This window comes from Schistocerca piceifrons, chromosome 1, assembly GCF_021461385.2.
Source record: "Schistocerca piceifrons isolate TAMUIC-IGC-003096 chromosome 1, iqSchPice1.1, whole genome shotgun sequence".
Classification (NCBI taxonomy): domain Eukaryota; kingdom Metazoa; phylum Arthropoda; class Insecta; order Orthoptera; family Acrididae; genus Schistocerca; species Schistocerca piceifrons.
Window position 1 is genome coordinate 1,060,838,234 of NC_060138.1, and position 23,130 is coordinate 1,060,861,363.

The window sequence follows — 23,130 nt, forward strand, 5'->3', positions numbered from 1 at the left end:
CGTCACAGGGTTATTTGGTAAGCGTGATAGCGTTACGGAGATGTTTAGCAGACTCAAGTAGCAGACTCTGCAAGAGAGGCGCTCTGCATCGCGGTGTAGCTTGCTGTCCAGGTGCGTTTCTGGATGAGGTATCGAATATATTGCTTCCCCCTACTTATACCTCCCGAGGAGATCACGAATGTAAAATCAGAGAGATTCGAGCGCGCACGGAGGCTTTCCGGCAGTCGTTCTTCCCGAGAACCATACGCGACTGGAACAGGAAAGGGAGGTAATTACAGTGACACGTAAAGTACCCTCCAGCACACACCGTTGGGTGGCTTGCGGAATATAAATGTAGATGTAGATGTAGATTCGACGTGGCATGGACGCAACAAGACTTTGTAAATTCCCTGCAGAATTAGTGAGCCAAGGTATCTCTATAGCCGTAAATAATTGCGAAAGTGTTGCCGGTGCAGGATTTTGTGCACGAACTGACCTCTCGATTATGTTCCACAAATTTTCTATGGGATGTCCGACGATATGGGTGACCAAATCATTCGCTCGAATTGTCCAGAATGTTCTTCAAATCAGTCACGAAGATATGTCGCCCGGTGAGAAGACTCATTGCCATCCATAAAAATTCCATTTTTGTTTGGGGAACATGAAGTCCTTGAATGGCTGAAAATGATCTCCAAGTAGTCGAACATAACTATTTCCAGTCATTGATAGGTCATTATGGAGCCACCATCAGCTTACACAGCGCTCTGTTGATAACTTGTGTCCATGGCTTCGTGGGACCTGCGCTACTCTCTAACCCTGTCATCAGCTCTTACCAACTCAGATGGGGACTCATCGGATCAGGCCACTGTTTTCCAATCGTCTAGTGTCCAGCCGAAATGGTCATAAGACCAGGAGAGGCGCAGCAGTCGTTGTTGTGCTTTTAAAGACGCTCGCGTCGGTCGTCTGCTCCCATGGAACATTAACGCTACGTTTCGCTGTACTGTCCTAACGAGTAGGTTCGCCGTACGTCCCACATTGATTTCTGGGCGCTACAGTCTGGAAACGCGCGATCACTACGGTCGCAGGTTCGAATCCTGCCTCGGGCATGGATGTGTGTGATGTCCTTAGGTTAGTTAGGTTTAAGTAGTTCTAAGTTCTAGGGGACTGATGACCTCAGAAGTTAAGTCCCATAGTGCTCAGAGCCATTTGAACCAAGAACGAGTATCACTCGCTGAGCCTCCAGATCAGTACTTATTTCTACATCTACTTGTACACGACTACTCTGCAATTCTCACTTGAGTGCCTATCAGAGGATTTATTGATCTATCTTCAGACTATTTCTTCACCGTACCACTCACGAACAGCAAGCTCGGAAAATGATAGCTTGAATATTTTCGTGCGAGGCCTGATGACTCTTTATATAATTACGATGATCATTTGTCCCTATGTAAGAGGGCGTCAAAAAATGTTTATGCTCTTGGAGGAGACCCTTGCTAATTGAAATTTCCTGAAAATGTGTCGCTGCAACGACAAATCCCTTTGGTTTAATAACTGCCACTCCAACTTGTGTATCAAATATGAGTCGCTTTCTCTCCAATTTCGCGACGATACAAAACGACCTACCCTCCTTTGAACTTTTTCGATGTCCTGCGTCAATACTGTCTAGTAAGGATCGCAAAGCACGTAGCAATACTCCATCAGATGAGGGCCAAGCACAGTGTGGGTAGTGAAATGGATTTTTGGCATCTTGTGTGTGTTCTGCCAATAAAACAGTGTTTGGCTCGTCTTGTACATAACATTTTCTATATGATCCTAGTTCTTCTTATGGTAATCCCAATGTATGTAGTTGAACTGACAGCCTACAAATTTTTGCGATTTATCGTGTAACCGAAATTTAACGGATTCTTTTTATTGTTCACACTTTCATTATTTAGCGTCAATTACCATATTTCGCATCATACACATGTACTGTGTTGTCTAAATCCTTTTGCTATTGGTTTGGATCTTCTTTTGACTTTACTTGACGGAAAAGGATGGCATCATCAGCTAGCAATCCAAGAGAGCTGCTCGGATTTTCTCCTAAATCGTTTTTATAGATCAAGAACAACAGAAGACCTACAACACATCCTTGGGGATCTCCGTATAAGATTTGTTTTACTCGATGGCTTTCCGTCAGGTAATATGAACTTTCTGACAGGAAATCACAAATCCATTTGTATAACTGGGACGATGCTCCATAACCACGCAACTTGATTAAAAGTCTCTTGTGAGAAACAGAGACATAAGAATTCTAGAAATTTAGAAATATGGAATTAATTTGATATCCCCTGTCGAGAGTACTCACTGTTTCGTGTGAATAAAGAGCTAGCTGTGTTTCACAAGAACATATTGTTTTTGAATCCGTGCTCTGTGTCAATAGACCGTTTTCTTCGAGGTAATTCATAGTGTTCGAACACAGTATACGTTCTACAATTATACTACAAATCGACGTTAGCGATTTGGGTCTGTAATTAAGTGGATTATTCCTATTTCTATTCTTGTGTATTGGTGTGACCTGTGTAACTTTCCAGTTTTTAGGCACGGATTTTTCGTCGAACGAACTGTTGTACATAACTGAGAAGTTTTGAGCTGTTTTGCTAGCGTACCCTGAAAAGTACCTAACTGGTATACTTCCTGGACCGGGAGACTGATTTTATTAAGTTGTAAGTAGGCTGTTTAGGTTTTTATGTTGGTAACGCCACGTAGCGCTCTGTATGAAAGTCACTGACTGTGTGCAGTCTGTGGCTGGTTGGACTCATTGTTGGAATATTCGCTTGTGTAGTGTTGGGCAGTTGGATGTGAACTGCGCACAGCAAATGTTCAAATGTGTGAGAAATGTTATGGGACTTAACGGCTAAGGTCATCAGTGCCTAAGCTTACACACTACTTAACCTGAATTATCCTAAGGACAAACACACACGCCCATGCCCGAGGGAGGACTCGAACCTCCGCACAGTCCATGACTGCAGCGCCCGAGACCGCTCGGCTAATCCCGAACAGCGCGTAGCGTTGGGCAATTGGGGGTGAGCCGCCAGCAGTGGTGGATGTGGAGAGAGAGATGCCAGAGTTTTGAGAGGTTGCTATAAGCGGACAATCTGGACGTGTGTCCACCAGAAAAAGGAAATTTGTAAAGATGGATGTCATGAACTGAAATATCTTTTGAACACTATTACGGTAAATACATTGTTTGTTCTCTATCAAAATCCTTCATTTGCTAACTATGCCTATCCGTAGTTAGTGCCTTCAGTAGTTAGAATCTTTTATTTAGCTGGCAGTATTGGCGCCAGCTGTATTGCAGTAGTTCGAGTAACGAAGATTTTTGTGAGGGAAGTGATTCATGAAGGGTATAGGTTATTATTAGTCAGGACCATTCTTTTGTAGGGATTTTTAAAAGTCAGATTGCGTTGCGCTAAAAATTTGTGTGTCAGTTTAGTGATGGTCAGAATAAGTAAAGAGAGAAATGTCTGAGTCCGTTCAGTTTTACTCAGCTGTCTTTTTATGAAATAATGTAGAAGTTTACCAGCACAGTCATGCTTAATTTTTCTAAGGGGACTTTTCATAAAGTGACTTAAGTTGTCTCGCTACACCGACGTTTCTTGTTGGGGGCTGTTCTTCATTCGAACTCTGCAATATTTGCTTAGTGGTCTTTGGTGGAGAAACTTCGGAAAACAGTACTCAGTAACAGTGTCATCGGCAACATTACTATTGCCGTCGTGCAGTGAAGGTAGTGACCGCGTGTTTCTGCTGGCATACATTTCATACAACCAGAATCTCTTTGGATTTTCGCCAGATTTTGAGACAGAATTTCATTGTGGAAACTATTAAAAGCATTTCGCACTGAAGTTCGGGCTAAATTTACAGCTTCTGTAAAACTTCCCAGTCTTCGGGATTTTGCGTTCCTTTAAACTTGGCATGCATTTTTCGTTGCTTCTGCAACAGTGTTCTGACCCGTTTTGTGTACCATGGAGGACTGTACCAACTCTTATTAACTTACTATCTGCTACCCGCATCTGCGCTCGCATGTCAGTAAAATTAAATGAAATTTGCGTATGGCTTTATCGACCAGGAAGTCCCGTTTGGGATGTTCGGCCGCTTGGTACAAGCCTTTTTATTTGATACAAGTTCGATGACTTGCGCTTTGATGATGATATAATGATGATAAAGACAACACAAACTCCCAGCTCCGAACGAAGGAAATCCGACCCGGCTGAGAATCGACCTCGGGACCCTCTGATCACAGGTCAATAAAGCTAAGCAAAAGACCACGAGATGTTGCCGTTTATGAGTAGTTTTGTTACGATGAGTGATGGTGATGGCAGTAAAATCAAATGAGGAATTTTCAAAATAATTAAATAGCGTTAAACTGACGAAGAAAGAAAATAACTAATTTGTAGTTTGGCGAAGCACAAATTGTAAATCATTTGTACGTGCAATGACGTCAGCTGCACTCACGTTTCTGCCTATTACCTGCGGCTGCGCTTGCATATCATGATCAAATGCAGCGTCTCTGACAGCCTCCCACGCTCTACATGTAAAGGCACGTCTCTCTGTTTGGCGTACGACATTTAAAGGATGTGGTTGTGAAGCTTTAACAGTCGCCTGAGGCTCAGCGGCTAGAATGCAACGGGCTTGTGACTGAAGCTAGAATAGAAGTATGGATGCTCCATAATTCACGCTACATTATTCAGATCATTAAATATCTTGTACTACATACTTTACAAAGTAGCGTATGTTCTTCCTCAGCGTTCAAGCTATCGCCATATCAAATTTCATCAAAATCGGTTCAACGGTTTAGTTAGCTTAACAGACAGAGTTACTTTCGCATTTATAATATTAGTATGTAAGTTTGGATGGATGTGGTAAATATCTCTGAATTGCCGTCTATACTATTTCTTTGAATCCAATCCACATCTGGTTTACGCTTACATTGTGAGTGCGGTAGAAATGGAGGCCGTCTCTTAGGAAAGCGTCAGGCGAATTTTTATTTGCTTTTTTAAATAGATATATTTTGCGTTAATTTTTGGTGCATTTGAATCTTATGGTATTCAGTCTCGCTACAAGGTCCTTGTGCTCACCAACTCCAGTATTCTTCACGGTGCTCCCTATTTGGATTATTTGTTGCTAAAAGGTCAAGCATGTCTGATTTTCTCGTCACGTACATTTCGCGAGACGTATGTGTAACGAAAGAATATCTTGCAAAACGGTTTTTCTCCGTCACGCGCAACGCCTGTCTTGTAACGTCTGTCAATGGAATTTGCTGAGGGCTTTCATAACGCTCTCGTGCTTGCTAAAGAGAGTTCTTGTCATGGATGTGTGGCCGCTGTATGCTGTTGCACTGTAACCGTGAGTCTTTTCTTTAGTTGTTAGTTCTCTCAAAAAGGTTCCATTAAATTGTTTACATGCATATCAGAAGTTATGGTTTGTTGGAAAAACATCGGTTCAGTAAGTCGAGTATACTAATTCCACATTTCACCCCAATTTTCATATCATATGAAGTACCGATGACGATTTTCGGAACTGCAGCGTAAATTGATTTGCCAGTTACGTATCCAGAAAAATGCACATAAAAAAGTGTGGCATTTCAGGATCACCAGCACCTTAATTGGAGAGCCGATGCACTACCGTAACTTTTTAAGGAATCAATTTTAGTTTTTATGCAGCTCCGTGCGCAGATCCTACTGACACACCTCTTTGAAATTCTAAGTGGCAGAATGGATTTCTCGGTCGTCCTTCCAAAACCGTTACGCAACCTGCCAAAGACCGAGGAACGGCTCGTAACTTCACCGACGATCAGAGCCGGTCCCCCTGCCATTGGTTCCCTCACAGCACCGAACGTGAAACACTCTGTATTTCAAAGTGTTGAAGGAGGGCTTTATGTAAGACTATATTGACAGTGTGCCGTATCCAGTGCACAGTACACACACACACACACACACACGCACACACACACACACACACAGTGTGTGCGCGTGTATGCGTGTGGTGTGTGTGTGTCTGTGTGTGTGTGTGTGTGTGTGTTTGTGTGTGTGTACACCAGTTAGTTAGCTTTGTTTGCACATTCATTGAAGATACATGTACATGAAATTCGGAGACTGCTCATCAAATACTTTTGCAACTCCTCCTAGAGTATTGCTGAAATGAATGGGGCTCTTAGCGAATAGGACTAATAGTGCTAATACATTGAAGTGCAAAAGAAATTAGTATAGGCAAGCGTATTCAAATACACAGATATGTAAACAGGCAGAATACGGCGCTGTGGTCGGCGACCCCTATATAGGACAACAAGTGTCTGGCGCAGTTGTTAGATCGGTTACTGCCACTACAATGGCAGGTTATCAAGATTTAAGTGAGTTTGAAAGTAATGTTATAGTTGGCGCACGAGAGATGGGACACAGCATCTACGACGTAGCGATGAAATGGAGATTTTCCCGTACGACCATTTCACAAGTGTACCGTGAATATCAGGAATCCGGTAAAGCGTCAAATCTCCGACATCGCTGCGGCTGGGAAAAAATCCTGCAAGAACGGGACCAACGACGATTGAAGAGAGTCGTTCAGCGTGAAAGAAGTGCAACCTTTCCGCAGATTGCTGCAGATTACAATGCCGGGTCATCAACAAGTGTCAGTGTGCGAACCATTCAACGAAACATCATCGATATGGGCTTTCGGAGCCGAAGGCCCACTCTTGTACCCATGATGACTGCACAATACGAAGCCTTACGCCTCGCCCGGGCCTGTCAACACCGACATTGGACTGTTAATGACTAGAAACATGTTGCCTGGTAGGACATGTGTCGTTTCAAATTGTATCGAGCGGATGGACGCGTACGGGTATGGAGACTTCTTCATGAATCCTTGGACCCTGCATATCAGCATGGGACTGTTCAAGCTGATGGAGGCTCTGTAATGGTGTGGAGCATGTGCGACAACCCACACGCCCAGGATTCATGGTGTCAGTTGCCTCCAGCACAACTTCAGAAGTTAGTCGAGCCCATGTCACGACGTGTGGCGGCACATCTGCACGCTCACGGGGGCCCTGCACGATATTAGGCAGGTGTACCAGTTTCTTTTGGCTCTTCAGAGTAGAACGTATACGAATAAGAGCAGTACGTATGGTCACAAGTTTCTTTGACTCACGGGTAAACGTCACGGAAGTGATGGAAAACGTAAATTGGGAGGCACTTGAAGATAGATGCATATTATGAGGAGAAAGCGTACGTTGTGTGAGCAGACACCTCTAGTGATGTGCAGGTAGTTACTAGACATCACGAGAGATGGACCCGCCAGAGTAAAAGATGGGCGGGGAGGGGGGGGGGGGGAGTATTGTGTTATCCGTAAACAAACTGTAACACCAGAATACGTCGCTCAGGAGAGCTCAATGACTTCGAACCTCCACTAGCCATTGGAGGTCATCTGAGTAACAATTCTATCAATGACATTTAAAGCCTTTTAAGGATAGCCAAGTGTACTGTAGGTGATGTGATTACGAAGTTCAAACGCGAAGGAACGACCATAGATAAACCCAGAACAGACAAGCCTAATGTACTGGCGGACAGGGACCGTCGAGTACTGCGAAGGGTAGTTGTAAAAAATCGCATGAAGTAAGGGGAAGGAATCACCCATGAGTTTAAAGTGCTACCCGTAGAGCCGGCCGTGGTGGCCGAGCGGTTCTAGGCGCTACAGCTGGAACCGCGCGACCGCTTCGGTCGCAGGTTCGAATCCTGCTTCGGGCATGGATGTGTGCGATGTCCTTAGGTTAGTTAGGTTTAAGTAGTTCTAAGTTCTAGGGGACTGATGACCTCAGAAGTTAAGTCCAATAGTGCTCAGAGCCTTTTGTCTACCCGTACTTTAGCTAGCACAATTACTGTGCGTAGAGAGTTAAAAAGACTGTGGTACAACGATTGTGCAGCTCCTCATAAGCCGCACATTTCCGTAGCCGGCGCAAAGCGGCGCAAGAGATGGAGTTGAGAGCGACGCCCTGGACAATGGATGACTGGACAGGAGTGATTTGGAGTGATGAATCATATTACGCCCGGTGGCAAGCCGATGAAAGAGTTTGGGTTTAGGAAATGCCTCTAGAGCGTTTCCTGCCGTCACGTGTAGTGCCACAGTGAAGTAAGGACGATATGCATTTACGGTATGCGGTGTTTTCCGTGGTTAGGGCGAGAGATTCCCTTACTGTGCGTAAGAAGATGACATTTAGGAGACGATTATTGCTTGTATCTGTAAGACAATGCACGCTGTCACAAAGGGAAATGATTTGTGGGCAACAACAGCTCTGAAGTTTAGAGGCCTGCCCAGAGCCCCTGCCTGAACGCTATCGAACACCCTTAGGATGAGTTAGAACATCGATTCCGCTAGGGACGCTAGCCTCCGACATCAGTACGTTCTCTGGTTTCGTCTCTTGAGGCAGAGTGGTTTGCCATTCGGATACCTCATTGAAAGTGTCCCTAGCAGAGTTGAAGCCATCATGAAGGTGAATTGTGGACGTCCCCATATTAATATCCACTGATAGGTGTCCAGATAGTTTTGATATTTACAAAGTTTCAAAGAGACAGTATTATTGAAGAATGTAGGAATATGTTACAGCAACCCCCCCCCCCCCCCCCCGCCTCCCTAACGCTCTTAGAGGGTGCAACACAAGATTAGACAAAGTAAAGACCAACAGAGATATTTAAACAAACATTCTTCCTTTGCTTCATAAGGGAAAAACATTAATAAAAATCTTAATAAGTGGCACAATGATAGGTAACCTCTGATATGCACTTGACAGTGATTTGCTGAGTATGGCTGTAGATACAAGTATAACCTTAGAAAAGTCAGCTAAAGAAATTTTCACGGACGTTAATACATGGTTCTTAACCAATTCTTTGTCACTAAACCTTGAAGAAACATACTATATTCAGCTTAGAACTCGTAAAATATGATGGCAAGCACCTAGAAGAACTTGACACTGTTAAATTCTTGGGATTAAGCTTCATAATAAATTTAACTGGAAGGAGCACATCATAGAGCTTCTGAAGCACCTAAGCAAATTTCTATTTGCTACGCGAATGTTGTCAGACGTAGGTGATATAAAATTAAAAAAGCTAGCGTGCTATGCTTACTTTCATTCCATAATGTCAAACGGAATTATTTTTTGGGGTAACTCATCAGGTCAAGCTAAAGTTTTCCGAGCCCAAAAAGGTGCAGTACGAATTATTTGTGGCATGAGTTCGAAAACGTCCTGCAGAGGGCTGTTTAAAGAACTGGGAATACTAATTAGTGCTTCCCAATATATTTATTCTTTAATAAAACTTGTCTCAAAAAATATATCTTTTTCTCAAACCAACAGCTCAGTTCGTGGGATCAGTACCGGAAATAAGAGTAATTTTCAGGAACATTTAAAGTAATTTACTTTTTTTCAGAAAGGTGTCCACTTCTCTGCAATACACATTTTCAGTAAAATGCCAGCAGCCACAGAAGTTTAACTAATAATAAAGTTCAACTTGAGAAGAGTTGAAAGGATTTACTGGTGCCCAACTCCTCCTACTCAAGTAATGAATTTCTTAGAGACCCATTGATTTCTATATGTTACTAATAATATCACTTAATATGATACAGTTTGACTTTTGTACAAATTTTGTGCAGCAATGCGATCATTGTAAATAAGTGATGTAGAATGTTTTTTTTATTTTATTTCTTTTATTTGATGATGCATGGCTACAATAGCCTAAGAATTATCGCATGTACCTAAGTATATTAAACATTTAATATCTGTATGCACAAGCCCACACCTACTACAGTAGTACAAGTTTATATGCCAACTAGCTCTGCAGATGACGAAGAAATTGAAGAAATGTATGATGAGATAAAAGACATTATTCAGGTAGTGAAGGGAGACGAAAATTTAATAGTCATGGGTGACTGGAATTCGAGTGTTGGAAAAGGGAAAGAAGGAAACATAGTAGGTGAATATGGATTGGGGCTAAGAAATGAAAGAGGAAGCCGCCTGGTAGAATTTTGCACAGAGCAACGTAATCATAGCTAACACTTGGTTTAAGAATCATGAAAGAAGGTTGTATACATGGAAGAAGCTAAAAGGTATCAGATAGATTATATAATGGTAAGACAGAGATTTAGGAAAGTTCTGAAAGTATTTGTATGGAGTGTAGCCATGTATGGAAGTGAAACAAGGACGATAAATAGTTTAGACAAGAAGAGAATAGAAGCTTTCGAAATGTGGTGCTACAGAAGAATGTTGAAGATTAGATGGGTAGATCACATAAGTAATGAGGAAGTATTGAATAGGATTGGGGAGAAGAGAAGTTTGTGGAACAACTTGAGCAGAAGACGGGATCGGTTGGTAGGACATGTTCTGAGGCATCAAGGGATCACCAATTTAGTATTGGAGGGCAGCTGGAGGGTAAAAATCGTAGAGGGAGACCAAGAGATGAATACACTAAGCAGATTCAGAAGGATGTAGGTTGCAGTAGGTACTGGGAGATGAAGAAGCTTGCACAGGATAGAGTAGCATGGAGAGCTGCATCAAACCAGTCTCAGGACTGAAGACCACAACAACAAAAACATGCTCAAGACGATTTTTTGACCTATTCCACATCCACAAGGGAAATTTCATTTGGGATCTGTGGAAGGTATTTAGCATATCAGTTCTTATTTTGTAAATATTTATTACGTATTCTTGTTTTCTGACATGTTCCAAACCCCAGAGGATCTCCTTACTATGGATCAACTGGAACGATAAGTACATCTAACGTAATCATCTACAGATGAATGTACGAATGAAATCAACTGGAACTGCATAAAGGCTAAACCAGAATGGAAGAAATAAACATGTAATAAAAAATGAGAAACTGCTCATCGTAGGAAATAATAATAGGAAGATTAACAGTAATTTCGGAGAAATGATAGCAAAGGTGTGATTAAGGGGTTGTAGTTGGAAATTTGGGGAGAAAAGACAAACAAACAGCTGGTGCAAACAGAAGCTCTGTACCGTAATAAAGACATATTCAAGAGCGAAGGAGGCTGATGTATAAAAAATTGTATGATCCAGTGATGCATCTAGAGTTTTATAGAGAATTTAACGATCGAATGTGAAACAAGTAAGAGACAATCGACGTCCTTGCAGGTATTAAAGTCAGTTTTCGATATAGGGAATAAAAGATCAGGCAGTATATGAAAGGTTGGGCAGTATATGAAACAAGAGATTTAGGTAACATCTTATTTTCAGAAGTCATTTCATCATTACCGAAGATGCCAAAAGCAGCTGATTGTAATTCTATTTAATAGACTGTTTGGCACTCATGTTTCTAAGGTGACGTTTAAATTAATGTGTAGGCAAAAGGACAGGAAAGTTGAGGAAACGAAAGGGGAAGCTACATTGGCTTTACTTTTAGTAACAGACGGGAGAAATAAGAGAAACTATTGTATTTTCATAGCAACTGTGGTCTTCAGAACTCTAAGACAATGTAAGGCGAAATATGATCTCATAAATGCTGTCACGAATTGGCATAATGCTCAGAGACAGGCGACTCTTCAACAAAATATACAAAAGGAAAGTTTACCCAGAATAGGTGAAGCAAAGAACATCAAGAAAAAAGGTTGGTGCAGGCGAAGAGAGCTTTCAACAACGAGACCTATATTACCGGTATCAGTGTTGAGAAAGAAGTTCCTTTAAATAGAGTCTAGAGCAATGGTTTGAATGGAAGGGAAAACTCGAACTACGGAAATGTGGAAGACGAGAAACTGGGAGAATTGCAAAAAAGTATATTACAGAAGAAAGTTTAAATTAGGTTGGCAGGTGGATTACCAGATGAAGAGGTACTGCAAGGAAGAAAGACATTTACTTATTTATTTATTTATCTGACCCGATCAGATTAGGGCCTTCAGGTCCTCTCTTACATCGGATCTGGGTTTCACACATACAGTATCTATTACACCATAGTTATCTAAGAAATACTAATTTCAGTATGACAACTAGTATTAAAATGATTTGAATGTCTGAAGTGGTTATCTAAGTAAATAATACTGACTATTAACTAATAAAGTTAATAGCGTCAGTACTTGTATTACTGCAGCTGTTGCCAGTAATAGTGATAACAGTAACAACAACAATAACAATAATAATAATAATAATGACAATAATAACAATAATGATTCTCGCAGACATGAAAAGAATTCATAGGTGTGCAAAATAGATATTTTGCGATATATCGATTTCCGGGGAAACGAAATTTAAGGAGACCGCACTAGCTAAGAACACTGGTAAATGCGTAAGATCTGGTTGGAAACAAGGATTTAAAGGTGTAACAAGTGCCCACAGTGACAAAGGTAGTCACTATTATTGCTTCAGTTGGTATGTCGTTAACTGTCTTTTGAGATTGGAGATGTTATTCAGTTCTCTAACGTAATGAGGCGATTACTGCAGGGTCAGGTTCCTGCTACTGAAAAGGACTTCGAAAAAGGGCAGAGCGAAGGAGTGAGACAGAAAAGATGTTTCTATCATGTTGTTCAGACAAGAGCATAAGGTAGAGAAGAGATATGATGGACAGTGTATGTGGGATAAGACAGTAGAGGAGGCAGGATATACGGAAATCACAGCACTTGTCTGTGCGCAGGCAGGATAGCTGTTCATATATGATGGTGAGTTGAACGTCAGAGACATATCGAACACAGACGTTCATAACCAGTTCCAGGCGCCTCGAGCTTTCCAGAGAAGGACCTTGCAGGATAACATCGCTGTTATCAATAATTGAAAGTATAAGTATTGTATAAGTTCCTTTCTTGAGTTAAGAGGGAAAATTTTTTATACATCTGTAAGGCATAGAGAGACACTGGTGGCTTCTTACACATTGCAGTTAAGTGCTCAATCAAATTTAGATTTCCATTTTTCTAGAATCTTTCCTGAGGAAGAGAATTTTATGTTTGATCCGTTTAAGATTAAGGATGGTTTAGATTCCCGACGTTGCATACTATGAACTAGGACGACTAACTAGTAGCGCTTGAGTTTTGGTTAGGTTGAGCTTTAACTCTATATTCCATGCCCATTTTGATGGTGCATACAGCTCACTATTCAAATTCTCGATATCTGTCTTCACGCTTATAGGTTTTGCACTTAGATACAGCTGGAGGTCATGAATACATGTGGTATTTGCAGTAGGACAAGACTGATAACATATCATTTACGTGCAATAAAAAGAGTATAGGACCAAATACCGAACCACGGGGGACGCCTGATAATGCCTGCCTCCATTGTGACTTTATGGTGAAGGACATGACACATTGCTAGCAAGACGTCACGTATGAGCACTTGGCGAGAAAGTTAGGCTGCCAAGCTTGGTAAGTAAAACGTCGAAGTCGACATTGTCAAGTGCTTTGCTGAATTCTAAGAAGTGCATGATAGTCGCTTTTTGTTCATCCATGACAAGCTTCAAGTCATCTGTTAGCTTTATTAAGACAGATGTTTTGCTGCGACGTTTATGATTTTTATTTATATAGTAGGTTGGTTGTAGTTAAGTAGTTTGTTAGCAAGTCTTGGACTATGTATTGTAAGGCCTTGGACAGTGCCGGAAGAATGCAAATAGATCTCTAATCAGAGGGTGCTGTGGCAACATCCTTTTTGGTAGTGGCTATTTCCAGACCTCAAGAGAAACACTTGTGGTCAAGGAGTCGTTAAAGATAGATATCTGTTACAGAGTACAGTAGTGGGCGAAAATAGAGTTCGTTATTTGGATTTTGTTGCCATCGTATCCAGTATATGCTTATATGATACGCACGAAGGCATTTTTGACGGTATTGGAAGTGACATGGTTTAGATAGAATTTTTCGTGACTGCAGTCGTTCATCCCATGAAGCAATGTATGAGGCTCTGTTTCGTTTGCGGTTGAATTGTGGTTGTAGGTAATGTGACATACCGATTCCGTTCTTCGGCTGGGACGATAGGGTCGGCTACAGCTTTTCCTTTGCCTATACCAAGACCAGGCAGGGTTTCCATAGGACAGCTGGTCTAGTTCTGCTATCAGTTAATATATGGGAATGCCTGAGATTTGTTTTTCTCATGCCTTGGCTGGCTCTGTTCCGCTTCTGCCTGTAAGAGAAACGATTTTCAGACGTGGGGCGAGGTTTGTACACACAATGTGCAGCTTCTCTGAGGTTCACGAGCTGTTTTAGTTCTTCGGATAGCCAAGGTGCAGGTTTGCTTCTTACATTTCTAGTTTTTAGGGCAGCATACGTGTCGTCTAGCTGAGTAAGTTTGTTAATAAATCCCTGAAGTTTTGTTTGTGTCCGAGAAGGGAATAGAAGTCGCCCCCCAAACTATTTCTGTTTGTGGAAAATCATTTCTAAAAAAAAATGACAAGCTACTGGGACATCTGCTACTGCTGTTGTATGACAATAACTGTCGTCGACTACTTCATCGCTAAATGCTGCTTATTACGTACATATTCTGAAGATGCTTGATATATGACAGAAACCAATAACCAATGTAAACATCGTTTGCTGTTGTGTGTAAATGAAAAAAGTTTACTTGTGGAAGAAATAACTAATCTGTTTTAGTAAATAGTAGACATATTTTGAATACAGATCTGGACAGGGGCGGAACACTGATGCCGTTACTTCGTCAGTTAGAGTTCTAGGGCGAAGGAGAGCATCGCACACTGGAGATGGGATTTCCTGTAGTGTTTAATGCTTAAGATGTCCGGCTACATCTACATCTACATGGTTACTCTGCAATTCACACATAAAAGCCTGGCAGAGGGTTCATTGAACCATTTTCATACTACTTCTCTACCATTCCACTCTCGAATAGCGCGTGGGGAAAAAGGAACACTTTAATCTTTCCGTTCGAGCTCTGATTTCTCTTATTTTATTATGATGATCATTTCTCCCTACGTAGGTGAGTCTCAACAAAATATTTTTGCATTCGGAAGAGAAAGTTGGTGATTGAAATTTCGTAAATAGATCTCGCAAAGAAAACCGCATTTGAAACTTTCTGGCAGATTAAAACGGTGTGCCGGATCGAGACTCGAACTCGGGACCTTTGCCTTTCGCGGGCAAGTGCTCTACCAACTATTTTTCTCATTTTGTTTGTTATTGTTCGTTTTAATTGTTCGTGGCGGACGTCACCTGACGCCCGTTAAAGTTCGTTATCGATCCATTCACTCAGTTTTTTTATTACAGAGGGTAGCCAACCCTCTGACCGAACACGCTGAGCTACCCTTTCGGCACTAACTGAGCTTAGTATGAAAGCTTTCACGACCGGATGACATATCTTCTGGTAAACCTTCCGGGATGTAAGGTCGTGGTCCATGAAACTCTTCAGCTCCTAACGTTTCGTCCAGAGCTGCGCTGGACATCTTCAGAGGGGTGTTTCTCCTCCGGTAAGACTCACCGGAGGAGAAACACCCCTCTGAAGATGTCCAGCGCAGCTCTGGACGAAACGTTAGGAGCTGAAGAGTTTCATGGACCATGACCTTACATCCCGGAAGGTTTACCAGAAGACTAACTGAGCTACCCAAGCACGACTCACGCGCCGTCCTCACAGCTTTAATTCCACCAGTACCTCGTCTCCTACCTTCCAAACTTCACAGAAGCTCTCCTGCGAACCTTGCAGAACTAGCACTCCTGGAAGAAAGGATATTGCGGAGACGAGGTACTGGAGGAATTAAAGCTGTGAGGATGGGGCGTGAGTCGTGCTTGGGTAGCTCAGTTGGTAGAGCACTTGCCCGCGAAAGGCAAAGGTCCCGAGTTCGAGTCTCGGTCCGGCTTACCGTTTTAATCTGCCAGGAAGTTTCATATCAGCGCACACTCCGCTGTAGAGTGAAAATTTCATTCTAAAAACCGCCTTTGTTCAGTGACTGCCACCCCAACTCGCGTATCATATCAGTGACACTCTCTCACCCCTATTGCACGATAACACGAAACGAGCTGCCCTCTTTGCACTTTTTCGATGTCCTCCGTCAATCCTATCTGGTAAGGATCCCACACCGTGCAGCAATATTCCAGCAGAGGACGGACAAGTGTAATGTAGGCTGTCTCTTCAGTGGATTTGTCGTATCTTCTAAGTATTCTGCCAACAAAGCGCAGTCTTTGTTTCTTCTTCCACACAATATTATCTATGTGGTCTTTCCAATTTAAGTTTCTCGTTATTGTAATTCCTAGCTATTTAGTCGAAGTGACAGCCCTTAGATTTGTGCGATTTATCGGATACCCAAAATTTATCGGATTTCTTTTAGTACCCATGTGGATGACCTCGCACTTTTCTTTGTTTAGCGCCAATTGCCACTTTTCGCATTGTACAGAAATTCTGTCTAGATTATTTTATAATTGGAATTGATCGTCTGATGATTTTACTAGACGGTAAATAAAAGCGTCATCTGCAAACAATCTAAAGGGGCTGCTCAGATTATCACCTAGATTATTTATATAAATCAGGAACAGCAGAGGGCCTATGACACTACCTTCCGGAACGCCAGATATCATTTCTGTTCTACTCGATGATATACCGACTATCACAACAAACTGTGACCCCTCTGAGAGGAAATCACGAATCCAGTCACACAACTGAGACGATACTCCATATGCACGAAATTTGATTAATAGTCGCTTGTGAGGAACGGTATCAAAAGCCTTCTGGAAATCTAGGAATGTGGAATCCATCTGAGATCCCTTGTCGACAGCACTCATTGCTTCATGGGAACAAGCACAAGAACTATATTTTCTGAATCCGTGTTGGTTATGTATCAATAAGTCATTTTCTTCAAGGTGATTCATAATGTTCGAGTACAGTATATGCTCCAAAATCCTACTGCAAATTGAAGTTAGTGATATGGGTCTGTAATACAAGTTACTCCTATTTCCTTTCTTGAATATTGTTATGACCTGTGCTACTTTCCAGTCTTTAGGAACAGACCTTTCGTCAAATGAGCGGTTGTATATGATTTCTAAGGAAGGCCACATGCAATAATTGCTACAATTGATGACGGTTTCTTGTCCGGACTGATTACACTACGCTGCTCCTTGTGGGAGAGTTGACTGACGTCAGATTGATGTAGATATGACCATTAGTTAGCTCCATAAGTCTCATTTCATAGTTAATCAGAACAAACATGACGTTTGTATTTATCTGCTGTATCACTTGCTGTGCAGTAACGTGGCGGCGAGTGCCGAGTGATGTGATTCTGGAACGGTCTAATGCATTGTCATGACGGCCAGCTTGCTACCAGTGACCTTGTTTGCGTCCAGCAATCGCTGAGAGAGGACTTTCAATTATAGAGCGCTCACAAAACACTGCCGCCGTGAGTGTTCACGGTGAAAAAGCACTCCGCCGCTCAAGTATCTGGTCACTTGTTTACTTATCACTCAACGTCCGGTCAGCAGCGAACTCGAGAGATAATGAAGTAAGATGGTACCAGGGTCATGCTGGTCTGCGGAGAAAATAACAGTACGAGGCGCATCTAAACATTTGTTCTCTGACCACCAACTCCTGTGCGTCCATCTACTATCTCAGCAACATAATAGCAGAAAAGTTGGTAATTTTTTGTGTCCCTTGACCTCGAAAAAGTTTATGACATTCTGTCATTTCTTCAAACTCCACACTTTCGCAGTTGTAATTCCCTCTATCCTGATGATCATTTTTTACTACTATGAGCCGATGAGCAACGCGAATTCGTACATTTTCCATCCTCTTGCTGGAGTTCCAAAGGGCTCTGTCCTATCTCCATTCCTGTCCATCCTTTACGCGGCGGACATGATCAAGCTGTCCATCTTCTTCAGTGTATTGATCAACGGCCACGTCCAACCCCCTCAGCGTCCTTGTCTTCCTGTCTCACAAAAGTAATAAATTATTTGTGCACGCTGTGTTGTTTCGAGACGCTTTCTACAAATAAACCAACTGATGGAAGGAGCACATGAAACTTCAATCAGTTCTCTTGTAATTCATCGCAGCGGGTGCGGACGATAGACTAATGTGTTTGTGTGTTATTGAACTTACTTTGTACGCATTGACGAAACCTCGGACCTGCTTACCACCATCGACAAGATGTTGTACATACGACGGGGCTTCAAAATGTAAGTTACACATTATTATGGGAAGCCAATTAACTTTTATTTAGTGCTGCACTACGCTTCAAAGTGACACATATGCAAGACACTGTTTTGCAACATAGTCACCAAGTTTCTGTAGACAACTTTCGGAACATTCTACTAGGCGTTCAATCCCTCGACGATAGAAATCTACCCTTTGGTGACGGAACCATTCAAGAAGCTCTGTATGAACCTGTCATTGGAAAAACTCATTCCTTCAGATGTGCTTTGAAACTGCCGAGAAGATGGTAAACGTATGGTGCAAGATCTGAACGTTACGGCGAATGCCTCCAAACTTCCCACTGGAAACGTTGAAGCAAAGCTTGTGTTGTGCGCGTCGTGTGGGGTTCTGCATTGTCGTGCAGGTGAACAATGCCTGCTTATTTTTGTACCGCTCTTGCTCTTTACAATTTGCCCAGAAGAACCGTACTGTCCCGCATACTTCAACTTTAAGAGTACGTATCCAGTTACCGCGCCACTTCAGTTGCGCACTGTGATGCACCTCTTATCCGTTCCGCAGCAGAAAGTATTTGCAGGAAACCAAGAACATGTACTCTCTGCTTCACTACGGCTATTGCGCAATAGTCTTACCCTGAGACAACATGTGTAACTTTCTGAAGTCCCTACATCTATATCTACATCTACATGGATACTCTGCAAATCACATTTAAGTGCCTGGCAGAGGGTTCATCGAACCACCTTCACAATTCTCTATCATTCCAATCTCGTATAGCGCGCGGGAAGAATGAAAACCTAAATCCGCTCTGATTTCCCTTATTTTATCGTGGTGATCATTACTCCCTATGTAAGTCGGTGTCAAAAAAATATTTTCACATTCGGAGGAGAAAGTTGGTGATTGGAATTTCGTGAGAAGATTCCGTCGCAACGAAAAACGCCTTTCTGTTAATGATGTCCATCCCAAATCCTGTATCATTTCTGTGACACTCTCTCCCATATTTCGCGATAATACAAAACGTGTTGCCTTTCTTTGAACTTTTTCGATGTACTGCGTCAGTCCTATCTGGTAAGGATCCCACGCCGCGCAACAGTATTCTAAAAGAGGACGAACAAGCGTAGTGTGGGCAGTTTCCTTAGTAGATCTGTTGCATTTCCTAAGTGACCTGCCGATAAAACAGTCTTTGGTTAGCCTTCCCCACAACATTTTCTGTGTGTTCCTTCCAATTTAAATTGTTCGTAATTGTAATACTGTACCTAGGTATTTAGTTGAATTTACGGCTTTGAGATTAGACTGATTTATCGTGTAACCGAAGTTTAACGCGTTCCTTTTAGCACTCATGTGGATGACCTCACACTTTTCGTTATTTAAGGTCAACTGCCACTTTTCGCACCATTCCGATATTTCTTCTAAATCGTTTTGCAGTTTCTTCCGATCTTCTGATGACTTTATTAGTCGATAAACGACAGCGTCATCTGCAAACAACCGAAGACGGCTGCTCAGATTGTCTCCCAAATCGTTTATATAGATAAGGAACAGCAAAGGGCCTATAACGCTACCTTGGGGAACGCCAGAAATCACTTCTGTTTTACTCGATGACTTTCCGTCAATTACAAGGAACTGTGACCTCTCTGACAGGAAATCGCAAATCCAGTCACATAACTGAGACGACATTCCATAGACACGCAATTTCACTACGAGCCGCTTGTGTGGAACCGTGTCAAAAGTCTTCCGGAAATCCAGAAATACGGAATCGATCTGAAATCCCTTGTCAATAGCACTCAGCACTTCTTGTGAATAAAGAGCTAGTTGTGTTTCACAGGAACGATGTTTTCTAAACCCATATTGACTGTGTGTCAATAGACCGTTTTCTTCGAGGTAATTCATTATGTTCGAACACAATATATGTTCTAAAATCCTGCTACATATCGACGTTAACGACATGGGCCTGTAATTTAGTGGATTACTCGTACTACCTTTCTTGAATATTCGTGTGACCTGTGCAACTTTCCAGTCTTTGTCGTACGGATTTTTCGTCGAGCAAACGGTTGTATATGATTGTTAAGTATGGAGCTAATGCATCAGCATACTCCGAAAGGAACCTAATTGGTACACAGTCTGGACCAGATGACTTGCTTTTATTAAGTGATTTAAGTTTTTTCACTACTCCGAGGATATTTACTTCTACGTTACTCATGTTGTCAGCTGTTCTCAATTCGAATTCTGGAATATTTACTTCGTCTTCTTTTGTGAAGGCATTTAGGAAAGCTATGTTTAGTAACTCTGCTTTAGCAGCACTGTCTTCGATGGTATACGTTCGACAATGAGATGTTCTGTAGTTCTCTACATGGTTTGATTAGATCAATATTTTCAAAACTACATCGTTTATTGCTGGAAAATTCTTGTTTTGTTCAGTTTTTTCCTACAGCAGTTGCCTCTCAATGTCTACAATTGGAGTGGGTATAAGCATATTTAAAAACATGATAATTTCTTATATCATCACACTGTGGTTGTTGGTGTTAAGGAGAAACTATAACTTGTCCCATAGTCGTTCATGTGGTGGTGGTGGTGATGATGGAGATGATGACGATGATTTTGATGATGACGACGATGACAATCATTTTGACGATGATAGTGACAAATTATTCCTTTACCCTTCGTCCAATTTTCAAAACTACTTTTGCAGTTTTATAACTTGCCAGTATCTGTATAGGTCTCACCAGAGCAGAACATGTGTCTGCTTATAAGATATCTTGTGGTATTTCTGAAGTGGGAAATACTGTGAACGCCTCGCACCGCTGTAAGAGATAACGAGTATGAAAGTCCAGTCTCTTCAGAATGGAGGTACAAACGCTTTTCCTTTCATTTGATTGACTTATTGCTGTCCTCTGTCTCATAATATATAGTGATTGTTTTATTGGTTCCGTGTAACCAACACACCCACCATTGTTACAGTTTTGCTTATTCCAGTCTTTCTCTCTACTATTCCTATCCGCCAACAACAAATTAACTATTTCTGGATGTCGTAGCAGATGTTCCACTAGCTTTTCCCTTCTGCTGGTAAAGGTTTCGCAAAGAAGCTTTTTTCTCGGTTATTGTTTTTAGTACCTCTTCATTTCTTACCTTGTCTGCCCTGTAAGTAGTGCAACGGTATCATATTTCGAATTTTTCTACTTTCTTATTCCCCAGATATCACATGGCCCATATTTCACTTCTACACAACTTTGTGCTCCAGGCATGTATTCCAAAGACCTTCTTCCTCAGTTCCAACTCTTATAGGGACCTATATGTCTTCTATCAGGCACCTCAGAAATAAAAAAATGCTAATATTTCATAGCTTATTATATATTTTGAAGTCTAGTCTTTATGGTCGATAACCTCCTTCAGAACCCCTGTGTTTGGACAGCTTACTGTAAGACTGCATGGCAAGTAACATTGCGTCATCAAATCGCACCCTAAGCATTTACTTCAAAATATTCTTTCATATAGAGTGTTTTACTTCACACCACATTTTCTTCCCTATGCATCCCCAATCTGTGTTTTTGCTCCACCTCTAATAGTCACTTCTCGGTGGGGTGTTAGAACTTAATATTCCTTCCATCTTTACTCTAAGTAATTGTAAACTAATAACCGAAGAAGGATATGACTATGTAATTTCAGAAGATTGTATGACACGTTAATAAGTTGGCAAGGATTAATCTGACTGAGACTCCTTCAGAGGCAAGAGGAAACGATAAGAGATATAAACTTTATCTTTGAGAGAGTATTACTGTTACTCATAATATATTTCACTGAGTTAACAAACGTAAGTTTTGATCACATGCGTCAGAGACGCTACTGTTATCTGAAACATACTACTGTCACGAAAAGACGGAATGGACACTCGGTCCGAGTTGGATGACGCAGCGACATGAAAGGCTGTAAAGATAAAAAGTGCGAGGTGTAACAGTAAATTTTTAATCATCACCTCGAAAAAATGAAACTGTGACCAAGAAACGTGGTGACGGTGTTTGCCGTTACTCCACATACATACTCACCCTTCAGTACGACACATTATCCCAGAGATAGATGATTTGTGGGAGATGTTGGTTGCAGAAGTCTGTAATTTGGCTGTCCATAAATGTTCTACCTCGAAAACAACGTCGTCATTTTCCTGGAAATGTCTCTCACGTAATATTTTTTTCATCCGAGGAAAGAGGAACAAATATCTTGGAGCAGTGTCGGGAGAATAATGGGGGATTAGGTAAATTTTTGATAGCCCAAAGGAACAGCTTGTGTGACTGTGTCCCGTGTGCAGAATTAACTGGGCCGCTGTCACGGAACAAAAATATCTCCTTGAGAAGTTATCAGCGGTTTATTTATTCTCGTCTCATAAACGTACATAGGTGTACATTTAACGCGTCATACAATCTTCGGCCAAAATTTGGCCAGTTCCAGTACGTTTTCTGTCATTTCATGGAGGTCTTCTGTAGTATAGGAAGCTGGACAGAGGCGACACTGAAACATGTGCTAGACAGTCTGGACTTCTCCACGATCAGACATAATATCGCTTTCTGTACTGTAGCCCCATCTTTCCAGATTAAACCTTGATCCACCCACTCTTGACTTCAGCCTATTCAAAGATTTCCAGGTCATGCATTCTCCGTCATGTCTTGGAGACAGAGCTTCAGAAGCTCTTTTCCAACCAGAGGGCAGAGGAGTCTTATCCCTCCAATGTTACGCACTGGCATTTTCAACAGTGATAGTAAGTATCTTTGATATTCTAAGGAAACTCTTACTTGACTTCAATCGCTGCGAATGCGGCTTATACCCCCACGGGGGATGGGTTTCTTCTTGTTTCACTTTCTTCCGTTCCTTATTCGCCGCAATTTCCCTTCGAATGGCAGGGGGTGCTATTTCTGCAAGGTGGTAAATCCATTCTACAGGAGCAGACTTCTAACAACCTGTTATAATTCTACAGGTATAGTTCAGAGCTACGTCTACCTGTTTGGCATATGATGAATTATACCAAACAGAACAAGCCTACTCTGCTGCAGAATAGGCTAATGCAAATTCAGAGGTTCGGATGGTTTCAG